The sequence below is a fragment of the Nicotiana sylvestris genome, chromosome 3 (genome assembly GCF_000393655.2).
Source record: "Nicotiana sylvestris chromosome 3, ASM39365v2, whole genome shotgun sequence".
Classification (NCBI taxonomy): Eukaryota; Viridiplantae; Streptophyta; class Magnoliopsida; order Solanales; family Solanaceae; genus Nicotiana; species Nicotiana sylvestris.
The window spans coordinates 86,210,580-86,236,245 of NC_091059.1; the positions used below are offsets into that span (position 1 = coordinate 86,210,580).

The window sequence follows — 25,666 nt, forward strand, 5'->3', positions numbered from 1 at the left end:
TAAAGTTGAATATTTTGTTGAAACTAAATACTTCTCACTTGTTTTAGAAAGAATTTCCATAAATCATGCTGGATGCCATGTTTAGGTCGTATGCCAGTGTTGTTTGGACCCTTAGAGGTCTTTTCTTGCTATCCTCTCATTGTTTCCGATTGGAAATTTATACTTAGTCATGTTTTTACTTATTTAATTCATAACTCAGTCTCTATTTCTCTACATTTGATGCATCATATAAATATTATTTGGGCTGAAAACTTTGTTATTCTGAGAGCCCGAGAGGCTGGAGAGGTTTATGACTGAGTGAGGCCGAGAGCCTGATTTGTGAGGATACTTATGGGATCGGGTTGCACGCCGCATCATGTTTTACCGATTCGTGACTGAGTGAGGCCGAGGGCTTTATTAATTTATGCCCTGATTGGCTTGTTATAGCGCTTGTACTGAAGGAGACCCTCCAGAGTCTGCACACCCCCCAGTGAGCGCAGATACATATTGAGTGCGAGTGCCGAGTGCCGAGTGCTGAGTAACTTGGAGGCATGAGTGATGGTGAGGTTTGCCCGATGGGCTGTATATGAGTGATGTTTGCCCGAGGGGTTGTTTATGATTTTTTCATTTTCGCTCACCTTTGCATTGAGCCTTTGATTGAAGACTGTTGAAAGATATCTTAAAATGATTTTTCTAAAACTGGATTTAAACAAGTTAATTTTATTCAAACTATGGTTTTAAAAGCGTGCCATATTTTAGTGAGTTTCTGTAATATGAACTTTATTTGCATTACTGCTCGTCACTACTTCTCAGCCTTTATTTACTGTTGTTACTTATTGAGTTGACGTACTCACGTTACTTCCTGCACCTTGTATGCAGATCCAGGTGTATCTAGAAACGGTAGCGGCTGTTGAATATTCCAGTTGTAGATTTTTTCTGAGATAGCAAGGTAGCTGCCTGGCGATTATAACCCTGCTCTTCTCTCTCTTATATTCCTTTAGTTGTATTTAGTTTTTTTCCGGACTATATTAGTCTCGATATTGTTAGACAAATACTCTTTTCCCTGGTGCCTGGCCGTAGGGGTCTAGGGTGAGGCTTTTGGAGCCGTTCATAAACCAACCTTGATGAGAGAACTGGACTTTCACAACCCACTCCATTAGAATAAAAGAATATTATTTTAACTTTACTAATAGTTCATTATTGGCAGTTTGGAAAGTGAAGGCATAATTTCTTCCCAGTTGTCTGTCAATGATTAATGAGATTGATGCTTTTCCTGTTTATTGATATAGAAAAAGAAAAGATATTATCCAATTAATTCGTTGTGTTTGGAAACTGTAGCGATTAGCTGGTCTTGCCAATTAAATGCAGACTTGGTATCACATGTTGCCTCTGACCTTTTGTCCTATATACTTTCATATTTGAAATGCAGCCTTGATCGATAACTTGGCTATACAATCAGATTGATTGATAACTTGGCCATACATGAATGCAGTTTATCCTTCTACTTTTATGGATCCTAAAACTTATGAAGGACACAGACTTCTCTACGTCTATAAATACCAGTCTCTTCGGTTGTCACATTTTGTATAATGGTCGTATCCGAGTTAAGCTTGCACGCACCTCTTTCTGATTTCATTTTTCTGTAATTCTATGTATTTCAGTGTGCATTTCACTGTGCATCTTTTGTAAAAAGATTGTTTTGGTTCTTTTTCACAGTGCATTTCACTGCCTTGCTTCTTTTGTTCTTCTTTCACTTAGTTGCTGCTGCATATATTTTGCTTGCTGCTGTTGTTATTTTATCTTCTTTATCTGTTTGTTTTTTGTCGTCACTGTTTCAATGTTCTTCCATTTCTCTTATAATGTGTTTAATTTATAATTTTCAAGTCCTACTTGTAAGTTGTTATTTGATGTTTTTTTTGTTTGCAGAAAATGTCTAAAACTAACATTAAGAATCAGAAAAAGTTGAAGAATCCTCAAACTGCTGGAAAAAGAAGTTTTGCTTGAGTTCGCTCTAAGTTGGTGAGTAACTAGCAAATCATGGCAAAAGATTTTCAATTTTAGCTTTTGTTTAGTTCATGGTAGATCACTAGGAATGCTAACTCACTTTTATGTAACTAGGAAAACAACGAGGAAACTTTGGATCCTTTATCAGCAAAGAAAGTCTTTGTAGCTACAAGAAAAAGAAAAGCTGACGATCATAGAAGTCCTCGGATGAAGATACAACTAGTAAAATTGTGCGAATTATATTTAACTATTGTTATATCGAGATCAATATTTGTTTCTATTTGTTTAATTTTTATTTACTTGAATTACATTTTTTTTAATTTTCTTTATAGGCCGAAATGGAGGAAATTAAAGAACAACAAAACGAAAATGGCAATGAGTCCGTAGAGGCATTTGCATCTGTCATGGGACATGAAAATCCGGGACGTCTGAGATTGTATGGGCGGGAGGTTACAAGAACTTCTTTGAGAGAGAATGTAGGATGTTTTTTACCCTCTTCAAATGATTCATTGGGAGAAGCTTCATCTGTTCAGCAAACAACATTGCAACAAATCCGTCGTCCATCTACTAGAACCAACATAGAAGACCAATTCATTCCAGGTATTAAATCATTGATAATTTAATAATTTTTGTGAGATCTACTGTCTTAGGTTGGTACTTCATATGCTGCACTTAATTATTTAAATGAGGTTGCGACTGGAGTAACTGTTACTTGAGCAGGTTGAATAATTTAGTTGTGATGTTGTTTTGTGATGTAATAGTGTTCGAAGATGTTAAGGTAGATTGTTGCTTAAAAAATAATAGTTAGGAGAGTTGTTTGATATGGTTTGTCTATCGTTGATTCTGGTTTGTTGTATGTCGTTAAAGAAATTAAATATCATTGTAACAGAGGGGAGAGTCGAAAATTATTCTTTTGTAAAACATAATGTTTTTTTGAGTAGGTTAAAATTTTTGGGATAGTCGTATTTATAAAGAAAACTCTGCCGAAAATTTTAAAAATTTAGAGATTTATAAAATTTTTGAGTTATCAAATTGGTCATTCAACACTTTGTTATTCAATTATCTTAAAATTTTCTTTGTTTAATTATTTCTGATTGAATTTTGTAAGTGCATCGATGGATGAAAGCAGGGATAAAGACCTTATTTGAGTTTTGTTGATCATTGTTAGACTTTCTATTTTGACCTTTGAATTGTTGATCAAACAATGTATTCATATTTTTGTTATAGATAATGCGAGTTAGATATTTTAATCTCATTTCGTGATTTATATAAGTTATAGTGTATAAAATTTCTTTGCTTAGGAAAATATTCCTCATTTTGCTTCCATAAATATTAGAAATTACAATAATGAACTGTTGCAATATACAATATAACCGTTCCAACAATAGCAACCCTCCAATAACCATTGCAATATGTTATAAAAAGATATAGATAATTGTTCCAATATATAACAAAACTGTTACAATATATCATGAAAACCTTCGCAATAGAATTAAAAAATCGTTCGTATAATTATAAAACAACGGTTTATAACCGTTCCAACACAAAAGAAAACCGTTCTAGGCTAGTCAAAGGTTGCAATTATAATAGTTACAATAGCCATATACGGAGATGGTTTTGAATCCATTACAATTAACCGTTCCAGTTGACCTATTGTAATGCTGAATCTGGGAACGCGTCCCAAACCTTCCCATTAGCCCTACAAGGACGGTTACAGTATCTATAGGTACGATTTTGAAAGGGTTGCTATAGGCTTAATTTCTAGTAGTGAGAGAATAAGTGTAGTTATAAACTACTAGATTTCTTATGAAAAGAGATTGAAAGATAAGGATTGAGATAAAAAAAATTCTCGTACCATTTTCAAGCTTTTCTCCCTTCGTCTGAAGACAATAGGGAATATTTATAGATGGAACTTGGGTTTTGATTTGAAATTTGAATCCAAAATCAAGGAGGCCACGGGTTGGGATTTTGGTCTTCAAAAGAGCCGTTTGAAAATAAAATTCTCTGCCACAAAGAATCAAAATCTAAAAGTTTTTTGGCTTCCAGTATCAACTAATCTTGTTACAGATAGAAAGAAGGAAAAGTCATGATATTTTGGTATAAAAGTAAGAGAGGTAAGAAGCTTACTCCAAATTGGAAGGGCAAGCTTCTATCACCTCTGGAGAGAGAATGGATTTTTGTTTTATGAGAGGAAAGTGGTTGGTGGTTGGGGGTTGGGGATTGGGGGGGGGGGGGAGCTAGAGGAATGGGATTAGGAACCCTTGAATGAGTTTATGTTTTAGGGCTTAAAGGGATTAGCAGATTTGGGTTTGTTTGGGCTAGTCCGAAAATATCCTTTAGGACTCATTTGGGCCAAAAATCATGATCTTCCCCTTCTTCAAATCAATTTAATTGGGCTCTCATATCTTGATAAATTGGACTCAATAAAAATACTTTGAGCATACATAATATTACATTTTAAATAAGTAATTAATTCAATAATAGTCATATTAACGGTAATATTAATAATAATGCTAATAGTACTAATAAAAAAGTAATAACTTTTGTGATAGTAGTAATATCTTCAATAATTATAATTATAATAAATTGTAGTATTAATAGTAATAAATAACTAAAAATAGAGCATTAGATTATTAATGACTAGAGAGCGTCAAAAAATTAATTAGAAGAGAGGTAGGACAAATTGGGTATCAACACAAGGGTAGGGGATGGTCATTTGCCGCTCATAGAATCTGCCTACAATAATAGTTATCATGCTAGCATTCTAATGGTACCTGTTACGACCCAAAATCTACTAAGAGTCGTGATGGCGCCTGACTCCACTGTCAGGCAAGCCAACCACAGTTTACTAGCATTTTCTCATTTTTTTGTTTTGAAATCATTTTCTTTAAACAAATGAATAATAAATAATATACTCCACTGAATAAATGAGAATGTCTTTACAAAGTTTAACTACTGAAAAATCACGTGATCCCCTCCAAAACCCGGTGTCACAAGTGCATGATCATTTACTAGGGAATGAAATAAAATACAGTAACTGTCCGGAATATAAGTGGACAAAAATGAAACTATAATATAATACTCTGAAGGAGACTCTGCTGGCTGCGGGTCGTCTCGATAATTGCAGCTCACCTAAGTCTCCGTATCAACCATGCCGCTATGCCACTAAGTCACTAGCCACATATGAACCTGTGAAACAAAAATACACAGCAAGTGTAGTGTGAGTATGGAAATAACGTGTATCCAATGAGTATCCCATCTAATCTCGAAGAAGTAGAGATGAGAGGTCGACTTCGACACTTACTAGTGGTCCAATAATAATTTATTTTTAATGCGAGTAATCATGGATTTATTAAGAACGACAGTAATTTAAAATTAGCCACAAACAAGTAAAAGTTTCTTTTTATTCAACTCTCCGAATTCGTAATCCATTAGTTAACAATTATCTCAAGTCGGGGAGAGCAAATATCAATATCAAGAAATCTCAAGGCAAGCAATACAAGCATGCGCAAATCATGCCGAGGTCGTATGGCCCGATCCAACATAAATGTAAAATGTGCACTGCCGAGGGTTGAACAACGTGAACCATATATGCATCTATTTCCCCGCTCGCGAATCGTTCATGCAACGCAGACAACATAAAACAAACAACCACCCTACTCGCGAATCATACATGCGACGCAGGTACACACAGAATTGCATATTCAAACAGTTAATCAAGACATCATTAGGGAACAACTATCCAAGGAAAAATCCAAATTCTCCTCTTTTTTTAACGATTTAAGAAAAATGAAGTTTAATCCATTTAGAAATTCATTTATAAATTCGATAGAATTTAAGCAATTTAAACCGTCAATAGGATTACAAATATTTCCAAGTACAACATGCTTTGGGTCCTAGACTACCCGGACAATAATATAATAGTAGCCACGCACGGACCATCGTCACCTTGTGCATACGTAGCCCCCACAAATAGGAGCATATAACCAATTAACTTACCTATGGGGACAATTCCATCTTACACGGTTAGAAAGGAGACTCACCTCACTCCGAAGATCCATAACTGACATTCTACAGTCTTTCGAAGACTCGAATCGATGCACAATGCTCCAAAACTAGCCAATAATTATGCAAATCCATTAATATACGTTCAATTACTCATTACAACCCGATTTATAACAATTCCTAACCCCGATCGAATAGTTGAGAAAATTACCCGTGGGCCCACGTGCCCGGATTCCTAAATTTTTCGAAGATAAATTTTACCCACAAGCTCACGAACCCAACTATATGATTTTCTCTTAGTTTCATACCCAAAATCGTGGTCAAAATCCAAGAATATCAATTTTCTAGGTTTTCCCTCACACCCCAAGTTTCTACAAATTTCATGCTTAAATCCGTACATAATCAATGTATTTAACTCAAGATAAGGGGGATAGTTTACCTTATCGTTGATGATGAAAACCCCCACTTGAAACCCTCCAAGAATCGCCCAAGCCAAGAGAAAACTGAGAGAAAATGGCCAAATCCGGATTTTTAAAACACCCACTGCCTCCAGTCCTTTCGCACCTGCGATCACTTGCCCGCTTCTGCGATTCCGCAGGTGCGGTTACAATACCGCTTCTGCGGTCCTCCTCCTGCTTCCCCAGCCCGCTTCTGCGCCGCACCGGCCACATCTGCGATCTCGCAGGTGCGGGATTTCCTTCGCACCTACGTCCTTTGAGCCCTTCACTTCTAACCGCTTCTGCGGCACGACGACTGCTCATGTGGCTCCGCACCTGTGGCCCTAGCCTCGCAGGTGCGGTTACACCAGCAACCCAACTTTTGCCTTCTCCAAAATTCTATTTTCGATCTGTTAACCACCCGGAATCCACCCGAGGCCTCCGGGACCCCAACTAATCATACCAACCAGCACCAAAACACATTACGGACTTGCTCGAGGCCTCAAATCATATCAAACAACACTAAAATCATGAATCGACCTCCAATCCAAGCTTTATGAACTTTAGAACTTCAAACTTCTACTTTTGATGTTTAAACCTAGCAAATCACGTCCGACTGACCCCGAATTTTGCACACAAGTCATATTCAACATCACGGACCTACTCCAACTTTTGGAATCAAATTCCGACCCCGATATCAAAAAGTCCACTTCGGGCAAACTTCTCAAAAATCTTCAAATTTCTATCTTTAGCCAAATGATTCCAAAACGATCCACAGACCTCCGAATTCACTTCTAATCGCTCTCCCAACTATAGAGTCACCATACGGAGCTATTCCCAGACTCAGAATACCAAACGGACATTGATAACACTGAAATGCACTTCTACCCAAACTTAAGAAATTCCTTCAAAATGCTAACTTCCACAATAGGCACCAAAACTTTCCCGGGTCTTCCAAAACCCGATCCGGATATATGCCTAAGTCAGAAATCATCATACGAACCTGTTGGAACCATCGAATCCTGATTCCAAGGCCGTTTACTCAAAAATCCAATATTAGCTAATTCTTTTAACTTAAAGCTTCCGAAATGAGAATTCTCTTTCCAAATCAACTCTGAACTTCCCGGTATTCAATTCTGATCGTGCGCACAAGTCGTAATACCTGAAGTGAAGCTGCTCATGGCCTCAAAATGCTGAACGACGCGGTAGAGCTCAAAATGATTGGTCGGGTCGTTACATTCTCTCCCACTTAAACCTACGTTCGACTTTGAACGTGCTAAGAACTATGCTGGGGTTGCCCGAAATCACTGTTTAACACCTCGAGCACCTACCCGTGCTACCATAACTCAGCTGGGCACCGTAGCTCAATCAATCTGAAGATACCCTTTTTCACTTAGGCAAATAAGCCTTAGAGCTCAATTCCAACATCCGGAATTCACTACCAGGCCTGTTTCCAACATACAAACACCGTATCAATCACCACACGATGTATCAGAACATGACTGCATACCCTTGCTGAATTCACACCTTGCACCGCTTTATTCACATAACCACAATAACATTGTCTAAGCATAATAGTCGAAATTCTACGAATCTGATTCTCCCATTACACCTCATGACATACATAGGTCTTGCTCTAACTCTTACAATACCGCCACATCGGAAGGGATGTGTGGAATTTCATAACCAGCTGCCGAATCATCAAACCATTGCTTCTATACTCCTGACAAGAACCATCACCTCATTCTGAACCAAATATTGGTCTTTGCTCCTTAATATACTTCATATAATCATATTGAAATTATCCTAAATCCAATGATCTCGTCTAACTCAGTACGAACTACTCAGACAATAAGCCACAATGTGCCAATAGGCTACCAATTCGAATATGATACAAAAGGAAAACGAACCTTGAAAAGGAAATCCAATTACCCCGCTCGCGAATCATACATGCGACACGGTCAACATAATTGAACAGACACCCCGCTCGCGAATCATAGATGCGATGCAGGCACACAACTAATATGAGTTTTCCTCAGAAAAATAGCTAATAAAACACATAAAAACAGATATAGGGAACTATACTCAACATCACACTGTTGCGGCGTGCAACCCGATCCAAATAAGATACCCATGGCGGCGTGACACCCGATCTACATATATAATTCACATCAAGAGATATACATCGAGCTAATTTGCTCATTACAACAAAAATACCGAATATCGGTCACAAGCACGCTAAGTGCATAATACCATCCCTAGGGAGACATATAGTGCCATAGGCTACAAAACTCAAGCACAACTGAAGTGCGATATATGTTCTGAAACTAAAGATCCATCCTGCTCACATATCACCATCGCTACGCGGAACCTCAATACATAAGAAAATTATCAAGCCGTTCACAACTCACACGTCACAATAAAGCATTACATGAAACAGCCGACGACGAAATAACATCCCATGTCTGAATACTCTTCCATAAGGAGCGCTATGCTGAAATGAGCATATTCGGCCTGATATAAGGCCCATATAAACATTTAAATCCATCCACAAACCTCAAGCTGATTCTGATCACACTGAACTAAGCTAATAACCTTTCAAAGGTCCATAATAAATCCCTTTAAACCGAGGTAACCCTCATAACACATAACACAAAATAACAACCATCATAACCGGGGTAATCTTTCATAGTCCTCAACCCAACAAACTGAGTGCCCTCCAGGCATCAATTCTCAATTTTACGTCATCACCACAATCTTTATACTTGGTTTAACTCTTCACTCAATCAAGTGACTACACACCACACTTATACAACCTTCCTGTGGGGCACGCTCCCACAATCTTCCTTGATAGATAACAGGTCTGCACCTCTATACAACTGGTCGCACTAATGCTAAAAAGCGATCAAGAATCTATAACCAGGAGTAGGGCCTCTTTCACAAAACACTGATCTCTAGTGAGGCTGAAGACAATGCCAGCTTACTCTAAACATTCAAACCATCCTTCCTGCTCATTCGAGCTCGTGACATCCTTGTCAATACCGAACCGCGACCTTGATCCTCACTTCAAATTCCATACCACTCACTGCGCCCATCATGCCAATATGCTAGAACGTGATTTTTATCATAACTTCGGAACCACTAATAGATTAACACTTCATCATATAAAACTTTTCACTTAACTCACTTCAGGAGAACCATAGCAACACATGTGAATTCCCATAACCGTAAAATATGCAAATCTTCAAGTAGTGGTCTAAGCCACCATTGCCTTTCCGGGATCCGCCTACACATAACAGGCCATAACAGTGGAATACTTCTTAACAACATCAATTACGGCGGCCGAGAGGCCTTACCCGTACCATCACAAATCACTTGCATAACTTAATCACACTAAGAGAACTAGTCACTGCCATCATCATGCCAATTCAATCATGGTTAACCAATCTACTTCTTCTAACTTAACCTTAATTGCCTTAGGAATAATAATAGTTCCATTCAACATATAGCGTACTCAATCCGCACTCATCCCGAGTGACCTTAAATCACGAGACCATGCTGTCTCCAATCCCACGAACCATTTCATACCTCTCTTGTGCGCTCATTCTCATTCTCAACTGGTATGCCCATTCTGATAATCCCACTACGGATCAGAAGTCTTTTCTCATTTTCCTCCCATATACTACACTGCAAGTCAAAACATCATAGAATATCCTGGGCCTCTTCTCATAAGCTGCTACAAAAGCTTGATTCTTAACCATACCTAGAGGCTTGAAATCATTAGGCACCACACTTTACCCCTTTGAATCCACTAGGACCGTTGTTGAGAGCCACCCACTCTGACTTGGCCCCGAATATAATCAACTCCATCAATCTTCTAGTACATGAATACCTTCCAGATGAAGTATCCGGCAAAATCACTTCCCTTGAAACCCGCATATATATAAGGCATAAATCCTGAATCCTTCCCCCAAGTCTGAACATGAGCCAATAAGGCCAACCATAGCACACCTTTAACAATTCTTTCGCTCAAATTACCACTTATATTCTTTTCCCGTAGCTGAATTGGCCCATCGATATGTTAATAACCAGAAACCTCACAAGTAGTTAACCATGCAACCCAATCATAGGCGGTGGGATCTCCCACTTAGCTTGAAGCCACTATTACACAACTCTGGAATTCACCAGGATTTTTTATCTCTTATTGACATAACCTTGCGCAATCAACCGCCAAAATTCTTGGAATCTTCCTGTAAAACCCCTTTTATACTCTGAATCATCAACAACATTCGCACGACCTATCTCTTTGCTGTACAACCAAAAGAATTCTTTGTAGAAGCGTCGCCAACCACACGACCGCTAACGTACTCACAGGGAGTAACCACATATGGATATCACTTCTCGACATCTTCCAACGCTGCTGCACGGGGTGCCATCACTACGACATCAATAACCCATCCTGAGTCTGAACTCACTCTCTAGCTGCACAAGTCCATTCACCCCTCGTGGACATCAATTAAATGTATGGCAACATCCTTCCAATTCAATGTTATGTTGTATCCTTCTTCATTTCAAGCAACTTCTTCCAGCTATATCAAATCTCTTGTCGCATGATAGCCCATACTTCAAATTAAATCTGTAGACCCCATTCACCAATCACTAAAATTCCCAAATCATTCCAAACTCTCCTTAAGGTGCATAGTCATCCTACCACAAAACCCACATGCAACTCCGCCACTCTGCCACTTTGGCGGAACTCACCCCTTTAATTGACTACTCGACTTTTGCTTATTATAACTAGCCTGCTAGAAATTTTAACCACGGCCTGACACTCCCCAAATGTCCTTTCTTATCCTTCGCTGCTCAGTTGTTGCCGTAAATAAAATCTATCTTCACAGCACTTGAACCCTCAAATCGCTACTAGCCTTAAACTTTTTCGAAGTAAATTTTTCTCGAGCCGTCAATATTAGAAATACCGATTCAATCCTGAACCACCGCAACCCGCGATCTCTGACAGTCATTTCTCTTATATTATTTTCATAATACCTTACCCCAAAGGCGAATTGCAAAAGACCATGACATTGGCGAACTTAACACAACAATCGAGGATGACGACACTACATCGTGGATGAAAATTCTACCATGCTCGAAAATACCAAGTCTCGTTACTCTATCACCCCAAATCTGGACATTCATAGGCTAATTGCTTTTCCTCCGCCGGAAATGGAATATCAGATCTCTGAATCGTGCACCGAGTAGACTTCCTTTCAAATTATTCACCACCCTAACACATAGGCAAGTATCATACCATCAAGACAATACTGTGCGATAGCCAATCATGAGCAATCATAGCGATCTGTGCATAGTCTCACAGCTCTCATGAATACTGTTACTAAGCTGAAATGACAAGATATCCTCCCGCAAGGTAACAACAATAGCCCCATCAACAATACCGGGAGAAACATCCCGCACCACATCTATAGTGCCATTACAATCCTTCAATTCTCGATTTATAACCAGCGGTTCGCGTCGCGTAAGATTGAGTAGGAAGGAACCAAGGGAATAAGCCTCCAAGAATCAAATCGCACGATGAGGAATCAAGAAGGGAAGTACTCCTAACAGCCATGTAGCCTCCCGAAGATAAGTACAAACGTCTCCGTATTGATCCGCGAGACTCTACTAGACTTGCTCATGACTCTTATGACCTAAGGGAACCTATTGCTCTAGTACCATGTTGTCACGACCCAAAATTCACTAAGGGTAGTGATGGCGCCGAACACTACTGTCAGGCAAGCCAACCACAATATACTAGCATTTTCTCATTTTATTTGTTTTGAAATTATTTTCTTTAAACAAATGAATAATAAATAATAAACTCCACCAAATAAATGAGGATGTCTTTACAAAGTTTAACTACTGAAAAATCACGTGATCCCCCCAGAACCCGGTGTCACAAGTGCATGAGCATTTACTAGGGAATGAATAAAATACAGTAATTGTCCGGAATACAAGTGGACAGAAATGAAAATACAATACAATACTCTGAAGGAGACTCTGCTGGTTTCGGGTCATCTCGATAATTGCAGCTCATCTAAGTCTCCGTATCAACCATGTCTCTATGCCACTAAGCCACTTGCCACATATGAACCTGTGCAACAAAAATGCACAGCAAGTGTAGTATGAGTACGGAAACAACGTGTACCCAATAAGTATCCCGTCTAATCAAGAAGAAGAAGAGATGAGAGGTCGACTTTGACACTTACTAGTGGTCCAATAATAATCTATTTTTAATGCGAGTAATCATGTATTTATTAAGAACGTCAGTAATTTCAAATAAGCCACGAACCGATAAAAGTTCCTTTTTATTCAACTCTCCGGATTCATAATCCATTAGTTAACAATTATCTCAAGTCGGGGAGAGAAAATATCAATATCAATAAATCTCAAGGCAAGCAATACAAGCATGCGCAAATCATGCCGAGGTCGTACGGCCCGATCCAACATAAATCTAAAATGTGCACTGCCGAGGGTTGAATGGCGCGAACCATAGATGCATCTATTACCCCGCTATTGAATCATCCATGCGATGCGGTCAACATAAAATAAACAATCACCCTGCTTGCGAATCATTCATGCGATGCAGGTACACACAAAATCGCATATTCAAACAGTTAATCAAGACTTCATTAGGAAACAACTATCCAAGGAAAAATCCAAATTCTCATTTTTTTAACGATTTAAGAAAAATGAAGTTTAATCCTTTTAAAATTCATTTACCAATTCGATAGAATTTAAGCAATTTAAACCGTCAATAGGATTACAAATATTTTCAAGTACAACATGTTTTTGGGTCCTAGACTACCCGAACAATAGCCTAATAGTAGCTATGCATGGACCCTTGTCACCTCGTGCGTACGTAGCCCCCACAAATTGGAGCACATAACCAAATAACTCACCTATAGGGACAATTCCCTCTTACAAGGTTAGAAAGGAGACTCACCTCACTCCGAAGATCCATAACCGGCATTCCACGCTCTTCCGAAGACTCGAATCGATGCGCAATGCTTCAAAACTAGCCAATAATTATGCAAATCTATTAATATACGTTCAATTACTCATTACAACCCGATTTATAACAATTCCTAACCCCGATCGAAAAGTTCACAAAATTGCCCTCGGGCCTACGTGCCCGGATTCCTAAATTTTTCGAAGATAAAGTTTACCCATGAACTCACGAACTCAACTATATGATTTTCTCTTAATTTCATACCCAAAATCGTGGTCAAAATCCAAGAATATCAATTTTTTAGGTTTTCCCTCAAGCCCCAAAATTCTACAAATTTCATGCTCAAATCCGTACATAATCAATGTATTTAACTCAAGATGGGGGGGGGGATAGCTTACCTTATTGTTGATGATGAAAACCCCCTCTTGAAACCCTCCAAGAATAGCCCAAGCCAAGAGAAAACTGAGAGAAAATGGCCAAACCCTATTTTTAAAACACTCACTGCCTCCAGTCCATTCGCACCTGCGGTCACTTGGCCGCTTCTGCGGTTCTGTAGGTGCGGTTACAATACCGCTTCTGCGGTCGTCCTCCTGCTGCCACAACCCGCTTCTGCACCGCACCGGCCGCATCTGCGATCTTGCAGGTGCGGGATTTCCTTCGCACTTTCGGCCTCTAATCCCTTCACTTCTAACCATTTTTGTGGCACGGCAACCGCATCTGTGGCCCTAGCATCGCAAGTGCGGTTACACCAGCAACCAGCAACTTCAACCTTCTCCAAAATTCTATTTTCGATCTGTTAACCACCCAGAATCCACCCGAGGCCCCTGGGACCCCAACCAATCATACCAACCAGTCCCAAAACATATTACAGACATGCTCTAGGCCTCAAATCATATCAAACATTGCTAAAATCACGAATCGACCTCCAATCCAAGCTTTATGAACTTTAAAACTTCAAACTTCTACTTTCGATGTTTAAACCTAGCAAATCACGTCCGATTGAACTCAAATTTTGCATACAAGTCATATTCAACATCACGGACCTACTCCAACTTTCAGAATCAAATTCCGACCCCGATATCAAAAAGTCCACTTCCAGTCAATCTTCTCAAAAACCTTCAAATTTCTATCTTTAGCCAAATGACTCCTAAACGACCCACGGACCTCCGAATTCACTTCTGATCACGCTCTCAACTCTAGAATCACCATACAGAGCTATTCACAATCTCAGAATCCCGAACGGACATCGATAACACTAAAATTCACTTCAACCCAAACTTATGAAATTCCTTCAAAATGTTAACTTCCACAATTGGCGCCAAAACATTCTCGGGTCTTCCAAAACCCGATCCAGATATACGCCCAAGTCCGAAATCATCATACGAACCTGCTGGAACCTTCGAATCCTGATTCTAAGATCATTTACTCAAAAATCCAATCTTAGCTAATTCTTTCAACTTAAAAATTCCGAAATGAGAATTCTTTTTCCAAATCAACTCCAAACTTCCCGGGATTCAATTTCGATCATGTGCACAAGTATTAATACCTAAAGTGAAGCCGCTCGTGGCCTCAAACTGCTGAACGGTGCTCTAGAACTCAAAACGACCGGTAGAGTCATTACAGTACCGATTGGGGCTCTATATGGTAGAAGGCGTAGATCTCCCATTTGGTGGTTTGAGATTGGGGAAGTAGAGTTGATAGGACCAGACCTCGTGCAGCAAGCTATGGAGAAGGTTGAGATCATTAAGGAACGACTAAAAAATGTTCAGAGTCGTCAGAAGTCCTATTCAGATATTCATCGTAGGGATTTGGAGGTCAAAGAAGATGATTAGTTATTCTTGAAGGTTTCCCCCACGAAGGGTATAATGCTGTTTGGTAAGAAAGAGAAATTGAGTCTAATGTATATCGGGCCATACATAATCATTTAGCGGATTAGTCATGTGGCCTAATGGCTAGAACTACCTCCTGAAATGTCATTAGTACAACCGTTGTTTCATGTATCCATGTTGAAGTAGGTGGTTGGAGATCCGTCGCTTATTATTCCGGTTGAGACTATACAAGTTAATGAGGAGTTGACATATAAAGAGATTCTAGTTACCATTCTTAATAGATATGTCAAAAAGTTGAGAAATAACGAAATTGCATTCGGGAAAATGCTATGGCAAAACCAGCAGGTTGAAGAGGCTACTTGGCAGGCCGAGGAAGAGATGAACAGGAAGTACCCCCATTTGTTTAAATGCCTATATATTAAGGTGGCTATGTTCTATGAAAATGTAAAGAGTCTACCTTCTATGAATTATGTTTCACTTGTACAACTTCATGTTAAGTATGTTTCTATGGGTAATATAATATTTATAACGTTGTAGCCGATGTTGTCTCCATAAATGTGTTACATTGTTGTGTTATGGTTATGTTGTTAGGATTGATTTCTGCGATTCTCTGACAGGTGGATAGGCCCAGTTGCATGAGAGACTCTGGCGAATGATCTTAAGTGGGGGAGGATGTAAGGCCCCGTAAAAGTTTACCTAGAACCCGTGGTTTCTGACTTTTTGGGTTGAACAGTGCGTTGGGAGTTGAATTTTTTTTTTTGCAGAGCGGGGCATTTGTGCGAATGCGGCCGTAGAATCACTCTACGGTCCGTAGATCAGCCGCAGAGTGCAACCAAAAAATGGCCAATTTTGGAGGGTCGTTTTGCGGTCCAATATGTGACCGCATAATGTTTTTGCGGGCTGCACAATATATCGCACATCCAGCACGAAGATTTCTGGAGGGAAATTCTGCGGCGCATTATGGGACCATGGAACTTATTTGCGGACCGCAAACCTGCCTCATACCTGACACGAGCAGCCCAGTTCTTGGCATCAATTCTGCGGACGCATATCCATTCTGTGGTCCACTGATCACGCCCAACTATGCCTTATAAAAAGGACTAAGCGGTCATTGTAAAAATATAATCCGCTTTACAAGTTCGGAGTCGAATCCTACAGAGAACTAAGGTTTAGCTACAACTATTCAATATTGCTAAGAAGACAAGCTCGAACAATTCCTAAGTTATAAATATTATGATTCTTATATCTAATTAACTAAATAATTAAATTAGTAGATTAACAACTAAAGATACTATGGGTTGGAGAAACGATTAAGAAGGTCTAGAGTTATGATTTCTCCAATTGTCGGAATCCCTCCCGCTACGTTTTCTATTAATTTGCCTAAGTCTTCTCTATCGATCATGAGTACTATGACTGTCGTAACTCTCTCTCAAGTAATTACAACAATACACTAGACATATTCTCCCGAATTACGTTAGCTAGCTTTAATTGCAGCTCACTTAGATAGCACCCAAGGTTTCGTTATCCCTAATCCCACCTTTAAACCCTTCGTATTGATACCTCATATACGTTAGGAGTGATGATGTTCAACAACTACCTAAATATACACTCTCTCCCGAGTAATGCACACTAAATAGGAACAACTAATTGCGGACCCTTCAATCAATAGCAATAAGCATATAGTTGAACAAATAGAGATAATACTACGACAAATCTATATTAACATAATGAGAAAATCACCCTTCAACAGGTTCCATCAAAACCCTATATAACAAATTAGATATTAATAATAGTATGCATAACTACAATACTAAAATTCATAACCAATAATGAAAATAGGAAGAAGGAAGTGAAAAACTCGTAGAAGAATTGTCCGCCTTGATCCTAGTGTGTTCTTGCCTCCTTAGGTCGAATCTCTGGTTTCCACGACGGCTCCTTTCTCTGTCTAAAGTGTGTCAAGAATATGTCCCCCCTACTTAAAATAGCATTTTTACATATATTTATACAAAGTAGGGTCAGGCCCAGACGAAAATACCTTCTCCCGGGAGAAATAGGACAATCACTCTAAAACTTTTGCACTACCGTGCCTCATGGGGCGACATGCCATGCGGGGCGGCAGTGGAAAAGCTCAGATTGCTGATTCTGACAAGTTGCAGAAAACTTTCAAAGGCGCAGCGCACCGCGCGCCGCTCTACGCACTGCGGTATTGGTAATTCGTGAAAATGCAAAACATCAAAGTTGTTTCCCTTTCAAATAGCTTTCCAACGATGTATTGTGGATCCCAAACGGAATTCTGAGTAAAATGTTATGTGCATTTTACTAGACAATACATTGTATGCCTGCTCAATTCTCCGTTTCGTTCTTAACTATCATCCGTTGATTCCCGAACATGATCCCGACTTAATTCCTTGGTCTTTTACTCAGACTTCAAAGCTCCAAATTACTTGAATTCATTCTATAACATCTATATAGCTCGGAATCACTTCTACAAAGCATAAAACACATAATTAGTGCAAAATACTAGCGATTAAAGCTCAAACTCAATTAAGGTGCCGTAAATTAGAGTATAATAAGCGACTAAAATATGTAATTATAGCCTATCATCAACACCCCACACTTAAACCATTGTTCGTCCTCGAGCAATTAAACTACACTTTATATAGAAATGATCTTTTTAAATATTTCTCCTAACTCGTCACACAAAGAATACTTAAAATAGACTAAGCACAAAAGCGTAACATCTTCACCTCAAGATTTGACTCACAAGTACCACGCATTAGTCGCACCTCACCCACTTACTCTAACATAGAGGTCAAGGATTACCTTTCCTTCATGAAAGAATTCACTCACTCTGAGGAACTCAAGATAGAAAGAATTCACTCACTCTGAGAAATAACATTAATATGCAACAAAAGATGCACCATAGGCTTGCCCGTAGTGTACAACTCTACTAATCGAGCTCATTCAGTCTAGGATCAAGTAGGACTTTATTTGGTTGTAATGTAGGCTGCAGGACAGGTAGGATACATTTGGATATAAGAGTGATTGCACCTCCCTAAGAACTTTAATACATATACTTTAACATTGAAGCACATGCTTATGTCAAACCAAAACTACACCTTCACATCAATGTATATTATCCCATACTTCTTTGAGCACAATTACATAAAAAAAACCACCATTTATCAAGGAATATTTTTCGCAACAATACAACTATTTTTTTCTTTCTTTTCTTTTTCTTTTCCAATTCGAGTGGCTCTTATTTTTTTTTAAACAATGCACTTTTCTCTTTATCTCATTAGTTTCACTCAAAAGCCAAACCAATCACTCCACACTTTAACTTTTATAATGTTCATAATAATTCAAGTGCTCATGAGAAGTGAAAAGGTTCAAATAGATGGTTAATTCAAACAAAGGGTAAGGCTTATAATGTGGTTGCCAAGGAAACAGGAATACAGGCTCAAAGGGTTTAATTACGATACATAACAATTATGCGGGTAAAATATACATAAGGCTCAACAAAGAAATGCCTATATCACTTCCAAGACTGCACAAAACTACTATTTCAATTTGCAAACACATGGGGCGAGTTCTAGACATCAAATTAAACGCACATAATAATGCAAAACCTCACACACACGGCACATAACTCACTCATGATTGGATTCAGCAAGACACTCTAGTCAAAGCAGTTAAGCAAATTTAAAATCATATAATTTAAGGTACTTATACAAGAGTCAAAAACTGAGCCTAAGCGTCACAACCAAAGTACTCACTATTCTCAAGGCATAACAAAGTCAAGAGATGTTGCTTCAATTCAAAATAAAACACAATTGCTCCTACTCCCAAAAAAAATTAACTACACCCAGTTCAAACAAAACACTTGGAAAAGAACCGCGGCACAAAGAAAAACCAAGGGAGGTTGCTACACTACCTATAAAGAAAATCTTTTTGTCCTTTTTATTTAGACTTAAATCCCTCAAAAAAATTGTTTAATAGATCCATCATCGGGAAAAGTACAATTTTTTTTAAAAAATTATTCAATTAAACTAACACAGCTAAAGTAGCATGAAAAGTCACCCAGACAATCTCCTCAACCTACACTTAAAATTGTGCATTGTCCCTAATGCACAACATAACTATAAGAGGGTAAGAGAAACTGCATGGTAGGCCAAAGGCCAAAGCACTAGCAGTTCATGGGGTACTCAGGCTTCTCCCAGGCTTGGTCCTTCGTGCGGGTACCTCACACTTAGTTCCAATGGTTTGTTGTTGCATCCTTCAAATAGCTTTGCTTTCCATGCTCCTAGAAAATAAAAAATTTACACTACAAAAATAATACAATTGAAAAAATAATAATAAAAAATAAAAGAGATCAATAAAGCTGGGTTGCCTCCCAACAAGAGCCTAATTTAACGTTGCGGCACGACGCGAATCACTTTTTGCCTCCACCTTGAGCTTATAAATTGAACCCCCAGTTTGGCATCAAGTTTTCGCCTATGCTCTAGGGGTGGAGGAACAAATCTAATTGGCCCAAGCAATCATTGTACTATTCTACACTTCTTGGCTTTTAGATGAGGTATGTAGTCCTGTCTTTCTGGAAAGAAACATTCCAGAATGTAGGCACCTTGTTCCTCATTACTTGACTTCTCAATTGGCTCGGATGACTCTATTTCCATATCGTCATCCAAGCACAATGTAGAAAAATATTTGGAGTGAGGACCAATGCGCTCACACACATGAACCTCAGGACTTTCAGCATCCTCAACATCAATGATACTAGAGTTAACAAAATTTGTATCCTCAATGTCCTCGGCTGACTCTAGACTCACTTCTACAACATCGACATCCTCAAATTGTAGTTGGCTAAGTTGTTGATGTTCTACTCTGACCTTCTCAATTAGCACCTCAAATTAACGCTCTTCTTGGCTCTTATCCTCAAAATTGGCTTGCTGAGCATTAAAATCTTTAACTACTTGACTCACATGAGCCTCCAAGTTGTGAATAGTTGCATCTTGCCTTTCTATCTACAACTGTTTCTCATTGTTTTGTCCCAGAAGGCACTTTAGCATATCCTTGATCTCCTTTATGTTCACATTCCCAGGTTCTTTACTCCTATTAACTTCACAAGAAAAGGTAGAACCATCATAGTAAGAGGTTAGGGGAAGATAAGAAATATAAGCACAACCATGAAAGTTACCACTTTTACCACCACACACATCACACACATTCCACAAATAAGATTGAGTTGGTGCACATAACTCGCTTTCGGGAATATTTTTATAATTTTGATACGGGTGGTCTTCTTTACAATATTTATGAGGATCAATAGTAGAATTATCTACACCTAAATTCCTATAATTCCAAGATGTCATGTTTCTTAATCCCACAGAGATAAAATTATAAAAAAACAAAACAAAATAAAAGTTCAAACTCGCAACCTAGCAATATATACAACTACAACTACACTGTTAGTTCCCCTGCAACGGTGCCAAGATTTGATCGTGCCCAACTATGCCTTATAAAAAGGACTAAGCGGCCGTTGCAAATATATTTAGGTTTACATGTCCGGAGTCGAATCCCACAGAGAACTAAGGCTTAGCTATAACTGTTCAATATTGCTAATAAGACAAGCTCGAACAATTTTTAAGTTATAAATATTAAGATTCTTGTATCTAATTAACTAAATAATTAAATTAGTAGATTAAGAACTAAAGATACAACGGGTTGGAGAAAAGATTGAGGTCTAGAGTTATGATTTCCCCAATTGCTGGAATTCTTCCCGTTGCATTTTCTATAAATTTGCCTAAGTCTTCTCTATCGATCATGAGTACTATGACTGTCGTAACTCTCTCCCGAGTAATTACAATAATGTACTAGACATATTCTCCCTAATTACGCTAGCTAGCTTTAATTGCAGCTCACATAGATCGCACCCAAGGTTTCGTTATCCTTAATCCCACCTTTAAACCCTTCATATTTATCCCTCATATACGTTAGGAGTGATGGTGTTCAACAACTACCTAATTATACACTCTCTTCTGAGTAATGCACACTAAGTAGGAACAGCTAATTGATGGCCCTTCAATCAACAACAATAAGTATATAGTTGAACAAATAGAGATAATACTACGGAAAATTTATATTAACATAACTAGAAAATCATTCTTCAACAGGTTCCATCAAAACCCTAGATAACAAATTAGTTATTCATAATAGTATACATAACTACAATACTAGAATTCTTAACCAACAATGAAAATAGGAAGAAGGAAGTGAAAAACTCGTAGAAGAATTCTCCCCTTGCTCCTAGTGTGTTCTTGCCTCCTTAGGTCGATTCTCCGGTTTCCACGATGGCTCTGTGCTCTATCTATGTCTAAAGTGTGTCAAGAGTATGTCCCCCTCCTCAAAATAGCGTTTTTATATGTATTTATACCAAGTAGGGTCGGGCCCAGATGAAAATACCTTCTCCCGCAAAATGGGACAATCACTCTATAAAATTTGCATTACCGCGCCGCATGGGGCGACGCGCCATGTGGGGCGATAGTGGAAAAGCTCAGATTGTTGATTCTGACAGGTGCAGAAAATTTCCACAGGCACGGCACACCGCGCGACGTGGTATTGGGAATTCATGAAAATGCAAAACATGAAAGTTGTATCCCTTTCAAATAGATTTCCAACGATGTATTGTGAAGCCCAAACAAAGTTCTAAGCAAAACGTTATGTGCATTTTACTAGACAATGCGCCGTATGCCCACTCGATTCTGTATTTCGTTCTTAACTATCATCTGTTGATTCATGAACACAATTTCGGCTTAATTCCTTGAGCTTTTACTCAGACTTCAAAACTTCAAATCACTTGAATTCATTCCATAACATCTACATAGCTCGGAATCACTCCTACAAGGCATAAAACACATAATTAGTGCAAAACACTAGTGATTAAAGCTCAACTCAATTAACGTGCAGTAAATTAGAGTATAATAAGAGACTAAAATACGTATTTATAGCCTATTATCATCCACTCTACGACCACATAGCTGTGTTCCGATGGTTTTCTAGTTTTTATAACTCAACCCTATTTCTATATAAAGACGTTAAGGACCATTTGTAAAGTAAAATTTTGATATTTCTAGTGAGAAGAAGTGCTATAGAGTGAGAGGAGAAGTTCCTAAGATAATTGCTCATTAGTCTTTGCTCAAAAGTTAGAGAATTCACAAGGAAAAACTCAAGGTCTTCATCTAAGAGGTAAGGTTCCATACCCTAGTTTCAATTTCGAGTTTGGGGTAGAAGATGGTTAATAGGGAGTGTGATTCTTGGGTGTGAGAGTGTTATTTATGCATGCATATACTATCAAGGTTTGTGGGATGAAGGAGCCCACATAGGAGGACCTTGAGATCCTAATATCCGCCTAGTCTTTGTTAAAATGCTCAAATGAGCTGAAACCACGAGTATCTTCCTAATTATGGTTCAATTTTGTCATGCTTCTAACCAGATTGAAGTTGCTAAGGTTTTTGGAACATTGTAGTAATTCAAGGAAGCTCAAACAAGGTCTGTGTTACACCCCATGTTTTCATACGTGGAAGTATGCCATAAGTAAATTGATATAATCTCGGAAATGAGATGTTACATCTCGTATTTTCATACATTAATGTTCTATCGTAAATTAATCGACGTGATCTCGAGAATGAGATTATACGCATTATGTTATTTCAAACAAGTTATAAGTAAATTCGTGAAGGTGAGAGTGTAAGCGAATTGAAGGAAATGAGTTTCATCGAGGCTTGACACTTTGGGATAAAAATATGGTCCAAGTTATAATACCCTGTATTTATGGACTATTGCCATACAAGATACCACATGAGAATGATAGTGAGATGTATAAGGTGTGCTAAAAATGAGCAATATTTTAAGTAATTTGAGATAATTCTTAATTATGTGGATAATTGGGTAATTATGAATTTTTAAGTGGGAGATTAACTTGTAAATTAAATTTGTGGACAATTATCTATGAAAGATTTGGATAAATATTAGGGGGACAACACTTCCACGTGGGATGTCAAAATCTTGGCAGCAAGCCATATAATCAAGTGATTAAGTAGGTGGTGGCATGAAATGAACCAAATTTGAATATTGGACTCATTTTGCTAGACCAACTATTGAGAATAAGTATATTTTCCAATCTTGAGAGTTGGATGCGTGAGTTATGCATCAAAAAGCACTTCAAAAATTAATGATTCTTCCAAAACAAAATATGATATCTTGTAATCAAGACCGAATCAGTAGTGACCAAGAACACAAGAGATGGAAACGTGAAATTGCTTCGGAAAATTCATACAAGATCAGAATATGCGAAAGATGCAATTCTAAGGAAGCACGGTATAATCTTTCTCAAGAATATCATACGGATTTTTTCCTACTTTGATCCGCTGTTACGTGTTGTCTCAATTGACATGTGTTAGAGGGATTTTCAAGAGAATCGGCTTAGGTATATTAAGGCTATCCCTTCTTTCCTTTAGGCATGATTCATACGATAGAAACGAAATAAGCAAATGCACAACTTTCATAAATGACTCTATTCATAGAAGTACTAGAAGTGACTATGTTCTTGATTCTCCATGTGTCATATTACTCCATCATCCGTTCATGTGTTTTAGAAAATACGTAAGTTGATAAAGTTTACTTCATGACATTAATCAACGACATAATGGTCTTATGACGTTCCGAGAGATTTTTTACATAATTCTCATGCATTGCATTCATTTATACATGTACATTGATCCATGACCAGATGTCATTATATATGCGTATATATGTATATATATGTATAAGGGATATGGGAAAAGGTTACGACGTTATATACGCACCACCACCTGATTAGCTAGTATACATTGATGATTTTGCCCACAGTGGCCGAGATGATATGATGGGATGCTCTCAGAGGCTACATGATGTTATGAACACATGTACCTATGCATGACATGACATTCATACGTATATGCATGACACTATAAGTATATCATGATTTACAGAGTTATCCAGACTTACATGTTGAGTCATTTACTCTATATTTCTTCCATGTCTTTTATGTACTTATTTAGGTGCCTTACATACTTGGTACATTATTCGTACTGACGTTCCTTTTGCCTGGGGACGCTGCATTTCATGCCCGCAGGTCCCCATAGACAGGTCGAGAGCCCTCCAAGTAGGCTATCAGCTCAGTAGAATATATTAGTGCGCTCCGTTTGCTTCGGAGTTGCTTGTTTGGTTAGTATGATTTAGACGTGTTTTATTTGGTGTGGCGGGACTCTGTCCCGACCTTTTTGAAAATTATGTATTCTTAGAGGATTGTTAGATAGATGTCATTTACGTCAAAGATTGTCTGTCCTTGTCGACCAATGTTCAATGTACGAGTCGTTGTTTTGGTCTTATAGGCTCGTATGTCTTATGTATAAGTATGTATCACATGTTGTATTCTACTTATCTCACGGCAGCCTTCCGGCTCAGATATTGTGAGCACCTGATTTTTGCCCTATATGAAATACTCCTATAAAATTAAAGGAAAATAGATTTTTTCCAATTATTTGCCATTTTATAGGATTTTTGTAGGATTTTATTAATTGTTTGTATTTTTGTGCACGTTTAATTTTGTTAAATAAATCATAAAAAATGTCAAAAATACCATGCATTGCATTTAGATATTTGTTTTTATATTTTAAACAAAAATCACAAAAAATTACTACAATAGTCATGTCCACATTTTAGCTTTTAGTTTTAAATTAACTAGTGTTAAATTAGTCAAAATAAGTAAGATTAACTTTACAAAATAATTTAAGGTAGAGCTTAATTTAGGATTTTATTTAGATTGTTTAATTAATTCAACTAGATTTTTTAAAGTCACATAAAGAAAGAAGAACAAAAGAGAAAAAGAAAGTTGTCTTATTTTTGAATTGGGCCAAGGCTCAAGAGGCCCAAAACAAGTTAAATTCACCCCAAAACCCCTCTCTTTTAATAAAAATACCTAGACATAGACCTATAAGGCATCAGATCCTAGACCTAAAAAAGAGGATATACGCCCCCCTTTGAAAAAACAGAGAAACAACGCTTGCTTCTTCTTCAACACAACACTCCCTCATTTTTCTTGAATAAATACACACACACGCACACATAGACCTAGAGGAGAAGATCAGTCGTCTCCTCTAACCTCATCCCCCATATAATAACCTGAATCGCACCCATCTCTCAAAAACAGTGAAGAAAACAAAAAAAGAAAAAAAGAAAAAGAAGCCGAAAAATGAGAAAAATGGGGTTCAGACAGAAAAGAGGGAGAGTTCTTGCTGCGTTGGTTTGTTGTTGAATCTGCTTCTGCTGGGTTTCGAATTTCTCTTCTTTGTTATCACAACTGTTGA

The 25,666-nt window shown here is 38.1% G+C and overlaps 1 long non-coding RNA gene across 3 annotated transcripts; it reads left to right on the forward strand.

Annotated features, from left to right (window-relative positions):
- Positions 1 to 1,484: 1,484 nt before the first annotated feature.
- LOC104224475 (uncharacterized) lies at positions 1,485 to 24,500 on the forward strand. Of its 3 annotated transcripts, none has more exons than XR_710361.2 (4): positions 1,485 to 1,582; positions 1,906 to 1,998; positions 2,098 to 2,213; positions 2,316 to 2,923. It is a non-coding gene; the product is annotated as an uncharacterized lncRNA (long non-coding RNA). The 3 variants fall into 3 exon arrangements; XR_011405825.1 differs by lacking the exon at positions 1,485 to 1,582 and adding an exon at positions 24,433 to 24,500 and having other exon boundaries at positions 1,860 to 1,998; positions 2,316 to 2,583; XR_011405824.1 differs by lacking the exon at positions 1,485 to 1,582 and having other exon boundaries at positions 1,860 to 1,998.
- Positions 24,501 to 25,666: the final 1,166 nt, after the last annotated feature.